This window comes from Lepus europaeus, chromosome 1 (assembly GCF_033115175.1).
Source record: "Lepus europaeus isolate LE1 chromosome 1, mLepTim1.pri, whole genome shotgun sequence".
Lineage (NCBI taxonomy): Eukaryota > Metazoa > Chordata > Mammalia > Lagomorpha > Leporidae > Lepus > Lepus europaeus.
The window spans coordinates 156,705,771-156,727,020 of NC_084827.1; positions in this window are offsets into that span (position 1 = coordinate 156,705,771).

Genomic DNA, 21,250 nt, shown 5'->3' on the forward strand with positions numbered 1-21,250 from the left:
AGTGTCATCAGTGTAATATTAGGAGATAAAAACTGAACAGTAACGTGAACAAAAAAGTCTGAGGCATTTTAAATTAAAAATCATATTGTCATTGCAATACTGATTTAAATTCAAAATCCACGCTTAGAAAACATAAGGTACAAGTATATAGAAAGTAGTGCCCAGTTTTAGGAAGCTAAATTAAAGATGATCCCTGTGATAATACAACATTAAAATTTATTCCAGACTTAGAAACTTCAGATGTGACTAATCATCAGATCTCTAATTGCTAACTGTGATAATACATCATTTATGCATAATACTTTCTGAGTGCTGATATATTGTCATAAAAGCAATCATGCATAGACATAGAACAAAACTGTTGATTTTGTAAAATCATCTTAAACAGAAATGCAAATCAACAATTTGTCTTGAGCCACTTACATAGTATCAATTGACTTTCACAAGTTGTAGTCTATGCATGAGCAAAAACTTTTACTGTGAGAGGAAAGCTCTTATGGAGTTCTACTTCAACAGTATAATACCACACATGCTATAAAAGGTTAATGGACTTAGTTCACCACAGTGGCATACCACACATGCTATAAAAGGTTAATGGACTTAGTTCACAAAACCATTGTTCTTTGTATTGAATTAACCTTGGAAGGAGTTATCAAGTTAGAAATTAATGTGATTCTTTATCCCATATATGGAGATGTATCCAAAGGGAAAGAGGTACCTTCACTCCCATCTTCATTGCAGCACTACTCAAATAGCTAAAATATGGAATCAATATATGAATATACATAGAAAACATAGTATATATGCATGATGGAATATTATTCACCCATAAAAAGAATGAAAAACTGATATTTGTAGCAAAACAGATCAATTGGATATCATCATGTTAAGTAAAATAAGCCAGATTCAGAAAGACAAATACCATATGGTCTCCTTCATAGATGAGTTTTAGAAATGATTGGTCTGAACTTAGAATAGTCATCAACAGAGGCTGGGAAGGGAGGAGGACAGAGGGATCTTAGATAACGTGTACCAAAACATAGTTCGTTTAGAAGTCACAACTTTCAGTGCTCCAAAGTAGACCAGAGAGACTATAGTTCAGATTAATAAATATATATTATCTATAATAAATGTATAACATACATTATTACGTATTACCTGTAAAAAGAGCTGGAAGAGAGGAGCTAGAAAGCTTTGAGTATAAAGAAAAAAGAAAAAAAAAATAAGAGCGTAGTTGGTTTGCTTGATGGATTTCTGCTCTGTGTACATGTTGAAATATTATACCAAACTTTAAAATATGTGCAAATGTTAATCAAATGTTTTGAAACAGAAAAGAGATTAATGCAGTCCCAACTTAAGACATTAAAATGAAACATCTAATATAAATGTAAATACATTATTAAAAATTGTCAAAACTAATCTTTCCACACTATTTCAATGGAAATACCTACCAGTCATTGCATGACCATTATGTTTGTTTTTTTATTTAAGATTTATTTATTTGAAAGTCAGAGGTACAAAGTAAGAGAGAGAGAGAGAGAGATTAAGAGATCGAGAGATCTTTCATACGCTGGTTCACACCCCAGATGGCCACGAATGCTTGGGCTGGCAAGGCTGAAGCCAGGAACCAGGAGCTTCCTCTGAATCTTCCACATGGGTGGTAGGGATGCGAGCAGTTGCACCACCTTCCACTGCTTTTTTGCCAAGTGGTAACCAGGAAGCTGCGTTGGAAGTAGAGCAGCCAGGACAGAACGGGCGCTTATATAGGATGCCAGCATCGCAGGCGGCGGCTTAACCTGCTACACCACAGTTTCAGCCACATTTACGTTTTTAAAAACACAGAATGCAATTGTTTAAAAGAATTTTTGATGGTTAACACGTGCAGCATATTGTAAAAGATATTTTATAGTATACCAAAATATAATTATTTGAGGTTAGTAAACAAAAGATAAAAACCTTAAAATAATCTCTGTGAATAAATACTAGAACAGCTAGCAACATACATAAATATATCCATGACATTTAACTACACAAGTTTTAAGTATATGAAGATAACAAATAAAAATACAATTATAAATGAATGTAGAAAATATGAGTAGAGAAACAATTAGATATAGGGACTAAAAGCATGTTACATCTATCACATATAAAGTAAAGCTTTGTAACTTAGCTGCTACCTTTCCAAAAACGTGACAACAGAAGGTATCTAGGCTGAGAGTGACAATATGAATCAGAAAAAAGAGGTATCATTTTTGAGATAAAGGCAAAAAAAAAAAACATATGGGGAGGTTCATCTAGCAATGTCAGGAGTTAGTAACCACTGGTAAAACTACATGCAACTTTAATGGGAATAAGACATATTGACCATTTCAGTGCATATTGCAAGTAAGCACAGTAACTAAGTATGACATGCATGTGTTATATTTTTACGTACATGCAGGATGACTGCTCTAAAGCATTTCTGGGTTAGCAAAAAAATACAGATATGAAATCATCAAATGCTAATTTAATGCTGACACTGCATAGGTAAACTAATGATATAATATTACATGTACAACTATTTTTTTAAATTCTTCAACTGAAGCCTGTACATTTGATGATGTCTCTTGTGAACTTTTAATATGTGTATTCAAATGCATCCACTTCCACTGCATGGGAACAGTTACCTACTTGACCATGGGAACTATAAAGCTGAACCAATGTTATATGAAACTATGCCTATGATTCAAATCTAGTCAGTGAGTTTTATTTCAAAATTTCCAAAAATACATTATTAAAATATATGTAACATTTTAGTAATTCTGTGCTTCCATATAAAATCAAGCTTTTAAAAATGACAATAGGACAGGGCCGGCGCTGTGGCTCAATAGGCTAATCATCCGCCTTGCGGCGCCGGCACACCGGGTTCTAGTCCTGGTTGGGGCACCAGATTCTGTCCCAGTTGCCCCTCTTCCAGGCTAGCTCTCTGCTGTGGCCCAGGAGTGCAGTGAAGGATGGCCCAAGTGCATGGGCCCTGCACCCGCATGGGAGACCAGGAGAAGCACCTGGCTCCTGACTTTGGATCAGCGCGATGCGCCAGCCACAGCGCGCCGGCCACAGTGCCCATTGGAGGGTGAACCAATGGCAAAAGGAAGACCTTTCTCTCTGTCTCTCTCTCTCACTGTCCACTCTGTCTGTCAAAAAAATAAAAATAAATAAATGACAATAGGACAATCAACAATGTAAACCAACCATCACCCTTGTTAATTATGGTTTAATAGACACTCATCTTGAAATTTATTTTAGTGTCTAAGTCTTCTTGCACTTAATATAGACCTGCTATAGATCAGTCCATTTTATTAATCAAATGTTTACTTAACTACTAGAACCAAAGGAGTAATCTTTGTTTTATTTTCAAGCTGGTAGACTGGTTACTCATTAAATAAATGTTAACTGATTGCCTATCTACTCTGTGGCTGGCATAGCGCCTAGACCCTAACATGTGAAACTCTCCCTGCCATTAGAGAACCTACAGTAAGTGAAATTCTGTCTCATTCCTGGTGACTCCTCTTTCAGCATTTCCCAAGCAGCTGACCCACAAACAACCAAAATAAATGAGTATAGTCCATCTATGCACATAAAAGTTCACTTATTTTTTTCTCCTAATCAGAAGGGAACTTTTCAATGCTATATATTTAAAAGAGAGCATTGTCATTTACAAACATATATTTCCATGACAAGCTGTATATAATACATAGACTCAAACTTTGTATAGAAATCTAGTCAATTTGTTAATCAATGAGTTGCTGTCTAATAATAACTGTAGCTCATCTACAGTTACTGGGTAAAACTAGAATAGGCTGAGTTAGGTTATAGATTCTTTCTATGTGAAAGGTGTGCTGTTTGATTGATCCAGAAACTCAAAATATAAAGTCCCACCAATACTTATGTCCATAACTTTACCAAAAAAATTTACTTATCTTTAGAAAGAAAAGTGTTAGCAGAATGATAATTCATCAACTTGTTAATCACTTCATTGTACCTGGAGAGTGATGTTGTACATGTTAGATGTAACAGACAGGAAAACAATGGTATAAGCAATGTCTAATGCTAGCCATATACCCATAAGAAAGCATTATACAGAATTTAAATATTCCTACTCGTGGTCATATTGATTTTATATATGACAATTTAAAGATACCTGGGCCCAGCATGGTAACACTGTAGGTTAATCCTCCGCCTATGGCACCAGCATCCCATATGGTCCCTGGTTCTAGTTCCACTCTCTGCTGTGGCCTGGGAAAGCAGCAGAACATGGCTCAAGTCCTTGGGTCCCTGTACCCACATAGGAGACCTGGAAGAAGCTCCTGGCTTCTGGCTTCAGATCGGCACAGCTCTGACCCTTGTAGTTATTTGGGGATTGAATCAACGGACGGAAGATTTTTCTGTCTCTTCCTCTCACTGTCTGTAACTCTACCTTTCAAATAAATAAACAAAAACTTCAAAAAAAATTAAAGATATCAGCATATTTTTCTAAGCCTTCTTTAGGGGCCAGCGCAGTTGCGTTGCGGGTGGCACTGCCACCACAGTGCAAGCATCCCATGTTGGCGCTGGTTCCATTCCCAGCTGCTCCACTTCTGATCCAGCTCTCTGCTATGGCCTGCGAAAGCAGTGGAAGATGATCTGAGTCCTTGGGCCCCTGCACCCGTGTGGGAGACCTGGAGGAAGCTCCTGGTTCCTGGCTTCGAATCGGGGCAGCTCTGGCCACTGCAGCCAACTGAGGAGTGAACCATAAGATGGAAGACCTTTCTTTCTCTCTCTCTCTCTCTTTCTCTCTCTCTTTCTCTCTCTCTCAGCCTCTTCTCTCTCTGTGTAACTCTTTCAAATAAATCAATAAATCTTTTTAAAAATGTCATAAAACAGCTATAATTCTGTTTAAGAATGTAATTTTATATCATAAATCTAGCTCATTGTATCTGTTGCTAAGTTTTTATTTATTTATTTTCATTTTATTTGCAGAGAGATAGTCAGATAAAGAATTTCCATCTGCTGGGTCACTCCCCACATTCCCAGAATGGACAATGCTGAGCCAAGCCAATGCCAGGAACCAAAAACTCTACCCAGGTCTCCTCTGTGGGTGGCAGGAACTCAGGTACTGAGCCATCATTTGCTGCCTCTCAGGATATACATCAGCAGGAAGCTGCATGGGAAGCAGAAAAGCTAGAAATTACCGCAGGCACTCCAATACAGGATGTGGGGTCTCGAGTAATGAGTTAAGTGATGCACCAAACACCAGGCCCACATTACATCTTTCGAAGTTACAAAAAGTTATTAATAAAGTTAATTTGCTGTTTGCTAATTGTTAATAAACATACATATATCACATATATTTATATATATAGATTATATGCATCCACTAATCAGTATATTATCGTAAAGATGTATACCTCTCCCCAAATAATAAGACAGTTGCAGATTAAAAAAATAATATCAAAAACCTATCTAAGATGAAATTCATTCATATTTCAGTATAACTGCAATTTGGTCTTACGTATTCTACTATAAAAATATTACTGACCCAAGAGGAAATAAAAGTTTTTCAAAAGTTTGGAAAATTGATTGTAATAGAAATGCATGACTCCGACTCTCCTTTTCTTGGTGACATTCCATCTATTGCTATCATTTCAACGTGTTTAAGTTGATGTTTCAATGAATTACACTTTTAAAATCATTGTGGTTCATTCCAACCTCTCCTAGCTCTTTCTTGCTAATTGGTAACCATCATTTTAAACTGTAACTTACGAGAGGGAAAAGTTTATGTATCATTTCTTTGTTCCCATCCACTAAATGCTTTAATAATTATATTCTTGACATGGAAGATAGTCAACTAATCATGTGAATGATTAACTTCTCAGTTCAATTATAGTCACAAGGTTTTCTTTTATGATTTTCTACAGATTAAACCATCTATCTTTAGAAATATCTCCTAATATCAAGAAGTATAATCAGACTTTTCATCTTACCTGAAATTTTCAATAAGCTATTTTAGACTTGAACAACCTAGAAACATATTGTCAATGCTTTCTATTTTTAAGTTTGTGATATCATTCTTCATAGATAGCTTAACACAAACTTCCAAATACAATTTCAGATAGCTTTAATTAATTTTTAAATATATTTTATTTCCAAATGTATATCAATACAATTTTTTAGAAAGGCTGTGACTGGGACCAGCAAAGTGGCACGTGCCTACAGCACCAGCATCCCATTTGGGCACCGGTTTGAGTCTCAGCTACTCCTCTAATGATCTGGCTCCCTGCTAATGGCCTGGGAAAGCAGTAGAAGATGGCCCAAGTGTTTGAGCTCCTGAACCTATGTGGGAGGCCCAGAAGAAGCTCCCGCCTGGTGGCTTCAGATTGGCCCAGATGGAAGACCTCTCTCTCTGTCTCTTTCTCTGACTCTGTCTCTCTCTCTCTCTCTCTCTCTCTCTCTCTCTCTGTAACTCTGCCTCTCATATAAATAAATATGTAAATCTAAAAAAAAGAAAGGCTGTAACTATAACATTCAAATTACACCTTTTTCACATTGCATTTTCTTCTAAGTAGGCATTTTAATCCTTTAGTAATTTTTTTGTGATTGAAATACAGAAACTTTTAATTAAGAAGTCTTTCAGAAAAATCTCTCCTATCTTTATCTACACACATGTACCTATAGTCATCATGAATATGAAAGCCCTTCCACATTCCTGGGTATATGCGCACGTGTATTCCTATAACATCACTGACTGAACTTTAATGCTTCTCTAGAAGTAATGATTAGCTGATGGGTCCTCTCCACCCTTTCACAATCACTTCTTTTGAAGTAAAGCCTGTATTTTAAAAACAGCTACTGCAAATTGCGAGTGTAGTATATTTTATCATAATAAGGCTAACAGCTAACTGGCTCACCCACAAAGTAAATGTGAATTTTGCCCTCAGGATTGCCAAATTCTAGCCAACTGGTGTTGATACACAACAATAGATGTGTTCAAATGTTACACATTTGTGCTGCCCAAGGGATAAATATTTTTGTGTTAAATTTGTATTTTTGATGATTGAATCTACAGGATAACATAGAAAACTGTCCTTTGCATTTATCTACATTACTTAACAGTATCCTCCAGTAATAAACACCTGTTTTACACCAGCTTAGTAGGGAATCAATTTGTCATTTGATTCCATTTTCTAATGTAGAAGTCTAACCCAACCCAGAATGCATTATTGATATGGAAATGAGTGTAATTAGCAGCGTAAATGATCTGTTATTTATGATACAAGTCAGAGCAGTAAATCACCATTGGTTCACTATCATTACTATGCAAATAGAAGAAGGCAGTTAATGGTCCATGTGTTAAAAACAGGCCACTTGCTTGCTCATTTGCAAATGAAAAGCAGGGGTGAGAGTTTAAGGTAGAAATGACAGTTTATCACATTGTCATTCCTAGTATTTCCACTTAAGAAAACCAAGACACACAAGTAATTGTTCTAGTTTAAAAGTTTCTCCATTTGTCTACAACAGAAAAGAATCTTCAAAAAATTCATGGAAACAGTTAATGTGGAAAAAAAGTATGCATTTATTTCAAAAATTTCTGAACCAAAGTAAACTTTTCTTTTGATTTAATTTCCATGAACTTTTGGAAGTACGCTTGAACCCATTTTTAGGCACTGTCAAATTGATTGAATTTCATCTGTTTTGAACAAAAGAAATTGGGAATAAAAGTGCTTTAAGTGTCTATAGTATAAAACAATTTAAATGTTATCTGGTAATAATACCATAAACATCAGCTACTATGAAATAAAATATCAGTGATCACATAATTTACTTCTTTTCCCTGCAAATATATATTTATTTTCTTGTACTGAGGAGAACTAGCAATGAAATATCCAAATTATTCAGAATACATAACACAAATTGTTCTGTTTTTCCTGCTTGGTTCCTTTTGGGGTAATTTCCCAAGGAATGAGAGCTTGTGATGGAACCTAAGTGTATTGCCTTCAGGCTAGTGCTTGCCTGGTGACATGGGAACAAAGCTGGAAGAAGGGGACTGAGGGCCACTGCAGGTTCTGCAAGGTTCACTTGTACGGATCTCATCTCAGAATCTGTAAAATCATTTAGAAGACTTACAGAAAAACTGAACATAAATAAAGAACAACAATATCATTATGTTGGAAACATATGTAGTAGGAGGCATTAGCTCCATCTTTGCAACTAAATAAATAAAATGTAATTCATTCACGCAATATTATTTCTGTTCCTTGTTAGTTTTCATTAAGCTATGTGTTCAAGAATGACTTATACACTGAGCAAAATTATATAAAGAAAATGCTTAAAATGCATATATTTAATGATAAGGCATTTTTTCTTATACCAAATCTTTAAAATATATATATAAGGTAATTATTATAGAGAGACCTATGTATTAGCTCATTGTTTTCATGCTATCAATTTATTTCTTAAGAATACTTTATTTTTCTTTAATTCCAAGAGAATAGCTAGACTAATGTTTTTCTTGCCTCCCTGTATTTTTAGAGGTAATCTTCCTCCTTGGCTCTTATTTATGTACTTTTTATTTCTTTATTGGGGGAGCAGAAAGATAGAGAGAAACCCTATCAACTAGTTTACTCAAAAATGCCTACAACTGCTATCTAGGGAAAGTCTGGCACCAAAGGTGAGAGCCAGAAACACAACCTAGATCTCCCATGTGGGTGAAAGGAATCCAATTAATTGGGCCATTACTGCTGCCTCCCAGGGTCTGCATTACAGGAAGCAGGAGTCAGGAGCAGAAACCAGGTATCAAGCTTAAGAACATGAGCCATGTGGGCAACTTACCCACTACCATATATGCCTACCTACTCCTTCCTTCCTAGCTTTATTCTTAAAACTTTAAGTCATGAAAGAGGGTTATATAAGGTATCTAAAATAGGAACTTTCATTAACCAAAGAGTGAAAATGAGGTTGCCAAGAGCAGGGAGAAGAAGGAAATGAGAATAGCTCATCAATGGGCATAAGTCTCATTTAAGCAATATGAATAAGGTCTAGAGTTCTGCTGTTCAATACAGTCCTTATAGTTAACAATACTGTATACTAAAAAAATTAAAATGATGTTCTGTTCTTAGAATAATGAAATAAAATTTAAATAAATAAGGTAAAATAAACTTTTATCGCAGTGAAGAAATTAAGCTAGAGGAAGGGTGCATGGTTTGGGGGCAAGATCACACATTAGTACCAACAACGGAGGGAAAAGGTGCATATCCATTAAACTTGGGAATAGAAGCCTGACTTCAAGGGGGTAGGGGGTGGGAAGGTGTTCATCAGTGTATCAGTCACAGTCCAAGCAAAACAGTTGATGAGATATTCAAATTAGGACAAATTAAAGAAAGCTAACATAAAAGTTACTGATTTTGAAAGTGTAAGGGAATCACAAGGGATACTGCAGAAATGAAAGTCAATCATTACATCTGGCAGCAGTCTCTGGCCCAACAAGACCAAAGCAGAGGAGAGAGAGGTTACAGAACAAGAGTGGAGTCAGTTTCCTTTAGAACAGCAACGACTTTCTGCTTGAAGGACACAGGCCAAGGAACAGGAGAAACAAATACTCAACACCACTTTCTTTCTCATTTTGATTTGCTGCTGGGACTTCCCAAATTGGCCATTAGATAGGTTTAAACAGAATCTAGAGAACACACGAGATTGCTGATCACCCTCACAGGTTAGCCTTATGCTTGAGAGGAACAATAAATCCAAGATTCTTGAGGATGTGGTGGAGCTTTCAGTCTTCAAAAGATTTTACAGGAGTGGAATGATGAGCATACCAGAGATGAGTGTCATGGATCAAGAAATTAGCGTCCTGTCTCAAAATTTCATAGTGGGGTCGGCACTGTGGCGTAGCGGATAAAGCCACCGCCTGTAGTGCCGGCATCCCATATGGGTGTCAGTCCAAGTCTCAGCTGCTCCTCTTCTGATGCAGCTCTCTGCTGTGGTCTGGGAAAGCAGCAGAAAGCGGCCTAAGTCCTCGGGCCCTTGTACCCGCATGGGAGAGCCAAAGAAGATCTTGGCTCCTGGCTTCGGATCGGCTCAGCTCCAACCATTGCAGCCATCTGGGGAGTGAACCAGCAGATGGAAGATCTCTTTCTCTAACTTTGCCTCTCTGTAACTACCTTTCAAATAAATAAATAAATCTTATTTTTTTTTTTCATAGGACATTCAGCAACATGCACTAAGATCTTGGGTCAAAGAGATTTTGCTAAGCACTTTGCATAAATTATGTTTGCTTCTCTGTACAGAATTTGAGGTAGGGGCTATTATCATTGTTATTTTAAAAAATGGGAAACTGAGGCAAAGAGAGGTAGTTATCTTGCAAAATGAAATATTCTGAAAATGTGGGATATTAAACCCTGTATGGTCTAATTCCAGAATCTAGTCACCTAATAACCACATACAGTATAATGCATTCCAATATTCAACCTAAACACACTGACACAATTCCCAATTGTGGAAAGTAATTAAAATGAAATACAAAAATATTTAAAATTATTAAATATAATTTGAATTAATGTTATTATAATTAATATTTATTATAGTTTGTTTTTTTTTTACTCTGTAAGTTAGAGAGGAAGCAGAAATAATGAGATTCATACAGAGAATTGCACCATTGCTCTAAAATTAAATGAAGATGGGAAATTACTTGGATAAATATTATAGTCATCCAACAGATTAAATCATCCGCTTTGCTAAAATGCAGCTGGCAATGAAAAGAAAAACGTGTGGATGAAGCCATGCTTATGAAAGAAGCTATCCTCAGGTGCAATAATAATTATTTAGCATGCCTTTAAGCATTACTCTTTTCTTTTAGTAATGCATACTTTATACATGTATAAGTATATAAAGATGTAGGATGTGCTTTATTTAAGTTGGGGTCACATATGTAAAAAGTATATATGGGAAATATAACTAGCAATCGCATTATTGAAATCTATATGCTTGAAGAATTTTTTATACAACATCTTTTAGCAAAGAGGAATCATTTAAAATGAAAAATGGCTTTTCAAAGTCAGTCATTTCTATATAGGTTATATTTACTTTGTAAACTTTTTACATTCAAATAATCTAATTTCATCCCATCAAAACAAGAAAATAAAAATATTTTCATTTTGTTTCAAAGAATCACTGCAAATATGAAATACGATTTTAATTTTTCAGTGTATTTTGAGAGGCTGACACACAGTCACAGAGAGTTTCCATGTACTGGCTCTCACTTAAAGTGTCTGGAAAAGTCATGGCTGGACCATGCCAAAACTGGTAGCAAGGAATTCAGTCCAGATCTGCCACATGCGTGGCAGGGACCCTATCACTTGAGCCACAGTGTGAATCGGCAGAGCTGGTACTTGAACATAGGCACTTCAAAACAGGATATAGGCATTCCCAGTCAGCATCTTAATTGCTAGGCTAAACTCTCACCCACAAAAGTATGATTTTACAGGTATATAAATATTACAAATATCATGGTGCTTAGAAGATAAGTTTAATTAGCACCTCGTTCTGTTACATAGATTTTGAGATCTTATCTCAAAATCTAGTTAATATAAGGCAGCTAAATTCTGAGTACTTCTTCAAAAAGGCTCATCTTATCTTGAGAAAGCAATAAGTAAAAGGAATTACAAGGTGAGAAGAGAGAGGGAAGGAAAGGGAGCGACACAAATGAAGACACACAGAGAGAAGAGAGAAAGATAATTGCGAGTTTTAATGACCTTCTACATCTGCTCCAAACCTAGTCACATTCACGTAAACAATAAATGATGCGGTTCTATGCCCAACTGTCTTCTTAGAAAGAAACATGGACTAAATCCTTGGAGTCCTTTTGATATCCTTGACATCTGAATTCATGGGTATAGAGCTGTACAGTAATAACTCTCTTCTTGACAGTCCACTCTTAAGTTCAGACTTCTATATCCAGTTGCCTTCTCTAGATCTCTGGGTGGTAATCCAAATGTGAGGAAGTATGGATATCAAGCTGGGCTTCTTGGCTCCTGGTCCACACTTTCCCAAAAAGCAACTCTCCTGGGGTCCTTTTGATCCTTCTCAGCTGATGAACACTCCATACTTCCAACGGTTCATGTTTAAAAAAAAAGTCATTTTAATTCTACCTCTCTTTGAAATTCCATATCCTATATACAGAGTCCTGTTGTTTCTCACTATGTCTGTTGCTACTACTCAAGATAAAGTCAACACAATCTCTCACTTGGATTACTGAATCTGCTCTTGACCCTCTTCAGTTTATTCCCAACCAAAGAGCCAGAGTAACTCTCATTAAATAGATATCAGATTAGGTAATTCCACTTCTCAGAACTCCCCAAGATAATAGGTTGAAAATAAAAACCCCAAGCCTATCACGTGCATTTCTTCCCTCTGTTAATTTGTATGATCACATCTCTTTTAATACTTTTATTTTCTTATCCTATCAAACCCATAGTCATTCTCGCTGTTTCCTTGAAGAGAGTCATCACAGGGCCTTTGCACTCTTTCCATTAGAATGTAGCATCTTCCACTGGCTTCTTCATTTCCCTTGGATCTCTACTTAAATACTACCCTTTTCAGTAGGTTTCCCTGAACACTCTATGGGAAATTGCAATTTCCATCATTCATTTTCCTGTTTCTAGATTTATTCTCCATCATACATGTCATCTAGTATTTCATGCATTTGATTTATGTATATTTTTAGGACAACATTAACTCCACCAGGTTAAGGACTTTTATCTGCTTTATCCATTACTGTTCCCCAATGACTAGAAAATGTGTTGAAATGAATAAGAAAAAAGAGCAAAGACAGGATCTCACTGCCTTTTTGCAATGCAAGAAGTCTGTTACTTAAATAGTTCTCTCTGTTAGCACCACTTTGAGGACTGACCTTATCGGAAAGGTGAGATCAAAGACTCCATGGTTATAATCAAATGTTAATTCTTATGCTTACTAAAAAAGATAAATAGAATTTTATAACTAATAAAGCCATTTTAGACAACAATTTTAAGTGTTTCCCCCAATGCATCTTTTAAAAAAAGCCCACAATTTTGTTTTTGTGAAATGCACTAATGTTTGCAATTTTCTTGTTATTTTTAAGTATCCCTTAATAGTAAAATTGTTGTTATTCAGCATTTGTACCCAACTATGAATCACAGTCTGTGTCTACATATTTAGTGAGTGCTACCAGAAATACACTGTTGTTATGTAACTCGATTTCTGTAAATATAGTACAAATTTTGTAATTTAAAGGCAAAATTAGACTCAGCATGTCCAAATGTCACCATCAGCAGTAATTAGTAATTATATTAGCACACTGAGAATTAATTGATAAAGAACCAATTATATTGTTAAATCATGGCAAATTATTAGCTGTATTTCAAGAAACACATTTTATGCCATTAACAACTGACAGAAGTTGTGAAGAGCAACATTTGCAACATTTTTTTAAAATAATGATCTCTGAGAAACCTACTTTTAGTTTGCTGTTCATTGAAGAATCATTCATGTAACATTTGCCTCATCTCTTTCATGTGTTACTCATTTTTTGTAGTAAGAATGATAATGATAATTTCAAAGTCCAGGAATCATCATTAAATCTAATAACACAGCATTTTCCTCATTTGTTACATAAACTTAGTTGTGTTATGGAGAAAATATTTATACCATATACATCCAATAATATAGAATGGAGAGTTATTTAGTGACACATTCTGAAAACAAAATACTTTATGCTGCATTTAGTTAAACACTTGATTTGCAAATAAAATAGCTCCTTTTTTAACATTCCTTAATGTCAAGAAGTGGTTTCTTTTCTTTTTTTTTAAGATTTATTTATTTATTTGAAAGGCAGAGTTACAGAGAGGTTGAGGCAGAGAGAGAGAGAGAGAGAGAGAGAGAGAAAGTCTTCCTTCCACTGGTTCACTCTACAGATGGCCACAATGGCAGAGCTGTTGCAATCCAAAGCGAGGAGCCAAGAGCTTCTCCTAGGTCTCCCATCTGGGTGCAGGGGCCCAAGGACTTGGGCCATCTTCTGATGCTCTCCCATGCCATTAGCAGAGAGCTGGATTGGAAGTGGGGCAGCCCAACTTGAACCAGTGCTCATATGAGATGCTAACACTGCATGCGGTGGCTTTACCTGACACGCCACAGCGCCGGCCCCATAGCTCTCTTAATATAAACAATATTTTGAAAATTTTCTATTAAAGTTTATGTTAGATGTTGTTTTTCAAGTTCCTGTTTACATCAATTATGAGTAGAACTCATGTAGAAGCTGTATAAAAAAGTCTTCATTTATTTTACTATTAGATAGAAACTTTTCTACTAAAACCAGTATAGAGTTTTTTTTTTTTTAATTTGAGAAACTACTGGGATAAATTTTTTAAAAAGTCCTGCTAAATGTTATATATATTTTCTGAAAATATGATCAACGAAAATGTCTTCACATTTAAAAGTTTTTAACTTAACAGAAAGTTGTAAATGGTATCCCTTTAACACAACTTTAGACTTTTCTCTTCAATTCTGTACCAGGTTCTCCATAACAAAGATTGAGCAAAAAACAAAACAAAACAAAAAAGTAGGTCTTTCACAGCAGATCTTTCTTAGAAAAGTTATGAATATATACACATACGTATCATGAAAATATAGAAAATATTATTTTTTTTTGACTCAGGTAAAACAATACGAAGATGTGTGCAAACCTAAGATAACAAATCAAACACACTGAGCTCTCTGTACAATGGATAATGAATGAATTCTATGAGTGGCCCTGTACATTTTAATCTCAACGCTTATTGAAGATTTTGCCATGCACTCTAGTAGAGTCATCACATGGGAAGCAGGATGTCCAAAGAGATACTTTAAGCCCAAGAATTATTTTCCTCTGTTCAGCTGTTAAGCTACCTCTCAGGAAACCAATAATTCATGAACTGAAATTAAGCAAAATGACTCAATTATGTGGTTTTATGTTCCAATTCCTGTACTTGCTTTTTAAAAGCATGTTAAAAATAATTTTACTCCTTAGAAGTCAGCAAGAGAATAACCCATCCACAATGGAATTTGCTAAGTGTGGATTCATGGCCTTATAATCTGAATTGTGCCCTCTGGAGTTCTTGCGACCAAAATAGTTAAAGTATAGTGGTTATGGAAAATTCTGCAGTCCCCTGAATGCATGAATTTAAATGTGATTTCACATGACAGTAGAATTACAGAGATGGTAGAAAGCCAGAGACAGAGTCAAATGAAAATATTGTGTCCCTGCAGTATCTAATAATGATCATGAAAAATACAAATCTGCCATATTTCAGAACACCAGGAAATAAATAAGAGGTTTAGAGTTCTTGTATTTTGGCATATAGCATATATCTGGAGCACTAAGAGTAAAGGTTATAAGGAAATAGAAGGTTTTCCTGACACAAAATCTTCAGGGACATCTGGGATAAGGGTAGAGGGGGTATGGAAAAAAAACTAACCACTCTGCTTTTTACCACAACTTGGAACCTATGATATCAAGAGATCTTGCCCATAAACATAAACACATAGATATGTTCACTTTAATAATCACCAAATTCTCTAAAGTAATCTTGAGTTGCATGGCTAGATTTAAGAATGAAAATAGTCTCCATTTCCCCTTAATGTGCCATACTGAGCACATACAAATTCCAGGCTTATGATGAAATATTTTCCATATATTTTCCAATTTCTAATGTGAACCATTAAGATAAATGCTAATATTACTTAGATAAAACAATCTTTAAAAATATACCTGGCCAGAGTTTCAGACACAGGACTTAATTATATGACACTCTGACATCAAAGTTCCTGCTCTTATCATTTATACTTTCATAAATGGTAATCTGTCTTAGCACTTTATCAATTTATAATAAATATCTTGGTGACAGAAAGGAAATAATGGTCTTTTGGTATGTTCCTGAAAGTTCCCAGGTGTGCCATGGCCTATTTATGATTCTCTACTGAGAATCTTGCTCAATGAACAGGAAATCCTATGTATGGTCTGAGACAACAAAGTAATTTTTATAAAATAATAATAATTTTAAAAATAATAACCATAAAATATAATCATAAAAACAGAGAAATGTGACATAAAACTTTGCCAATCATAATGTGTAATATAGAGAAAAGTAGAAAATGATGAATAAATTAGTACATGCAATCTGTAGAACAGACTTCTAGCCAACATTGCAATATAAAAAGGCCATAGTAAATTTTAAAAACCTCAGGAAAAGCAATCAGTAAGATCTTAAAAGCAAACTGAATCAATTCATTTAGAAACTAAAAAGTTTATATCAGTTATAAATCATATATTGAAAGAAGTAAATATAAAATCATTCCACAAATAAAAGAAAATTTATAAAGTCACTTTATCTCCAAGGAGCCATAGCTGACATCCAGCAAATATGATAAGAAAATATATTACACCAATTAAAAGATTCAACCAGCTACACTGATAGGTGATTCTTTCTCTAGGAGAAATGAACTAATATCCCCTGAAGATAAAAAAAGAAAACAAACAAACAAACAAACAAAAAAACAATGAATAAGAGAAATGGTTACTAAGTAGCTACATGACATTGTATCAGTCTCTCCAAGATTTCATTTCTTCTAAGACTCAGTTTCTCAACATTCTGCTAACATTTTATATACTACAGTTTTAGAGAATATTCTTTGCCTTTTTGCTGACACATGGGGAGAAAAAGGGTTGACACACTAAGACTCAAACCATATTTGTCTATAAATCTTAAAATAGCAATGTCAAAAACATAACTGAATGGCCAAACCTTTCTCAAACAAAAGAGGCTTTAGCACATTAAGACAATCAGAACAATGTGAATACTTCATCATTAGTGAGAGCAGATGAAGAATGAAGATAAGCACAGCACACTAGACACAAGCGTAGAATGGAAGCCAGGCAAATTCAAGGTTACAAATATAAGCACGGGAGTAAGGACAAGAGTGGGTCAAAGTCTGAGTAACTCAGAGATTACAAGTTCAGACACTAGAGTAAGCCCAGAGATCCCCAGCTCACATAAAAGTACAGACTGACTACAAAGCAAACCAGAGGATCTCAGCATAAGATACCTAACCATAAGGTTGTCAACAATTAGATCCACAAACACTGCATAAAAAGCAAAAAGAAGGTAAAAGAAGATATGTATAGTGCCCATGCTTGGTGGTATTTATGTATAATTCACCCTGTAAGAAATACTCCTAAGCAAATCTGGCCTAGAGAGTACAAGGAGATTACTAAACACAGCGGTTCACTCAAGGTCTATAAGATACATGCATTTTCTTTAACTTTCACCTGCTTGCAAGCTAGAGCAGGGCACATCAAATGTAGAGTTCTCAATAAGGCATAAACCTGGTTCCAAAATCTTACGGTGGTTTATGTAGACAAATTTTAGTTCTAAGAGTTGTAATAACTTGTACTCTGCTTTAATTTATAAACAGAAGGCTCTAGGAAGTGATAAGCCTTTTAACCTGTGCTACTGAAATATTTTGTGTAAAAACTTAAGAAAACCAGGAAAGTTGGTCAAAAATAGGTTTTTAGGAGAAACTCATTCTGTGACCCACTTTGCCTAAATATGCCACTCCTCCTGCAAAAAACTCTATTCTCTACTGAGTATTCAAATGCCTTTGTAAGTTGCATAACATTCCATATTTAGGTTAGTGCATACCTCTTAGGCTTGATTCTCTAGGAATTAGCCACCTTGTTCTTTAAATGTAGAAAACACCACACTGCACGTAGTATATAGCCTTTTGCCCATATCACTCTGTTTCTTTCCTCCATACCCTTTCTTCTATTGTTCACAATAATTGGAATACCTCCTCCTCCTCTTTATTTGATTATCTTATTTTTCCTTTATCAGTTCATAACTATCAACTTCTGCAGGAAGCCACTCTGACATTTCACTTACATCATTCCCTGGTTTATTGGGGGACTGACTCAATCATTAGATCTGCTTATATAATATTCTATACATAACTTTAGCACTATACATCACATTATTTTATAAACATATGTTTGCACTTGTTTTACATTTATAAAGCTAACCCTACATTTACTCCTTATTTTCTTCTGGAATTGGGGACACAATTCAGGTAACCTTCACCAGCTCTCCCAGGTGTGTGCAAAGGATACAAACATGTAAACCATCACCTGCTGCCTCCCATGGTATACGTTAGAAAAAAGCTGGAATCCATAGTGGAGTGAACACAGTCACTTTAACCTGATTTGCAGTTAGGTAAAGAGGGATTCCAGCCATTGCACCCAATGCCAGCTCCATGAAGGCACTTTTGCTGTTTGCTTTCCTGCTGTTTTGAAAAACAAAGTGGGCATAACCTTTAGTGCAGAACTAGTTAAAGGTTATTTATTGCTCATCTGAGGAATGTTTCAGTCCCTTTTATCATGTTCTAAAGCAGAGTTAAACAATAACAAAAATTATGAGGGGAACAAGCAATAATTTCCTTCCAGAGTGTGCTTGTGAAACTTTCTGATAATAATATATCTGAATGTATAAATACTCAAATAGATTTTTTTAAATTTATATTCCTAGTAAATTTACATGTCATACACAATATTAAAAATATTATATAGCTGGGGCTGGCACTGTGGTACAGTGGGTTAAACCCAGTCTGTAGTGCTGGCCTCCCATATGGGCACCGGATGGAGTCCCGGCCGCACCATTTCTGATCCAGATCTCTGCTATGGCCTGTGAAATTAGTAGAAGATGGCCCAAGTCCTTGGGGCCCTACACACTCAACCCAGAAGCTCCTGGCTCCTGGCTCCTGGCTTTGGATTGGCTCAGCTGTGGTTGTTGAGGTCATTTGAGGAGTGAACCAGTGGATGGAAGACCTTTGTCTCTCCCTCTCTGTAAATCTTTCAAATAAACAAACTATGTAGCTACACTTGTTGAATTCTTATTATCTGTCTGATGTTTTCCTCTAATTATTATGAATGATTAACACAGTCCTTTAAGGCAGGCAACACTCCTATTTTATACATAACACATAAAGTTCAATTCCTCATCAAAGTAAATATAAATAGATGAATACTGAACATGAAAAACCAAACTATTATTTGCAGATATTATGATTACCTGCATAAGAAATCCTAGAGATTCAAGTTAACTATTAGAATTAACAAGATTGCTCAATATCTTGACAGAAAGAAGATAAATATAAAAAATAGGCTTCTATTTCAAAATTAAGGGATAAAAGTATTATTCACAATAATATACAAAGCAATAAACTTCCTAACAATAAATTTAGTGACATGCATAAGTGTGTAAATAAGTAAGAAATACATAAGTGTATAAATTTTATTGAATAAATAAAGTAAAAAATGTTAGTGACAATACTGTGATACATCAGCTAGCTATCTGGAAATCTATAAATTTAATGCAGTTGTAATCAAAATCATTGTTTGGTAAAGTGACAGTCTTGGAAGAGGAATATGAGGATTTGATACTATCATCAAATCAGAAGAATTGCTATTTATGAAGAGCTATTAAATTTTTGAAAAGTTAAATGTTGTGATACTGGCTCAAAAACTCAGAGTACTGAAACAGAATAGAGAATCCAGAAAATGATTTATGTCTATATATAAATTAAAAATGATAAATGCAGCATTTCAAATCAGTGAGAAATACTGCATTTTGCAATAAATTGTGTTAGAAAAACTGACTGCCCTATTGATATTCAGAGAGCTCAAGTAACTATTCATGGGTTACACAGAAAGTAAAAAGGCTCTAGATTTGATCTGTAAAGAACACACTTTCAACACTGAGCTCCACTACTCCTGTAAGTTTGCCTTAGCTCGTGTAAGGTCTTACTGAGATAGAAGGGTCAATTTCACAAACGAGCAAAATGATACCAGCCAGGGAAAAAGACTGCTTTAAGTCTACCCTGCCAGGCATAATGACACAAGAACTACTCCTTTAATACCTACCTTATCCTCATCCAAATCTAAATAATTCTGACTCACTTTTACATTGGCTATAAAATCTGTAACTTCAATTTTTAGAATTTTCTATTTGTTCACAAAAATTATAGACACTTGATCTTAATTATAGACACTATACACCAACAATTCTAACTATAATAAAATGTATTCATCTTTAAATCTACTAATGTATAAAGCAGCTGAAAGTCATGAATCTATGGGTTCATAGATACGTTTGCCTCCTACTGAAAACATATTCCCAGGCAGACAACTTGGATATGAATATTTAGTGGTGTAGCTTTTGTCTTTCAATTTAAAATTGTCCTTTATTTTAAAATGAATTATTCCTGAAGGAATAAAACTTGCACTATATTGGTATGCATGGCTATGAAGAAAACATAGTAATATGATAAGAGAGTTTCTGGGGTGAGAACATTTGTGTTTAATAGGAAACATTAGGAAAATCCTTCTTGGAGAAGTAAGTTTATAATATGATAAGAGTTTCTGGGGGAGAAGGTTTGGGTTTAATAGGAAACATTAGGAAAAACCTTCTTGGAGAAGTGAGTTGAGAATGAATTCTTACGAGATGTAAGGAATCATCCCACGACACAAAGAGTGTTCAAAAATAAAAGAGTATAAGTATAAAAACTCAGAGATTTGTAAAAAAAAAAAAAAAAGGACAAAACAGGCAAATATTATAGCATGGAGAATTGAGGATGGGGAGATGTGCTTGAGGATAATGCTTCAGAGAGATACTGAACAAATAAAATTTGGTGCCCTGCAAGATATGAAAATGAGTTTGAAATTCAGATAAAATCCAAAGAGGAGTCAAAAGAGGATTTGTGTGCATCCTATATAACAGGACTATAGTAACTTCATCATCTCAAACTTCACCAAAGAGAAGTGAATGTCCAAAATTACCAGATTATGTGGAAGTCTAACTTATCTTCCATTTTACAAAAAAAGAAAAATTCAGCAGATTTAGACTGCATGTGCATCAATAGTTTTTATAAAATCTGGTAATCTTACGATTGAAAAAATATTATTTTCAGTTAGTAAAACAGAGATTCAAATACTGAATGGGACTTATAATTAATAAGGCTAATCCATGTATTTCTATTTAACATATTTGAAAGGTGGCATGAAGAGTTAATAGAATATTGCATTTTATCAGGAAAGAAAGTCCATACAAAGGAAAGAGTTTAATAGCTAGCAACTTTTTTAAAAGGCATAATAATGCACTCCTTGTTTCCACTT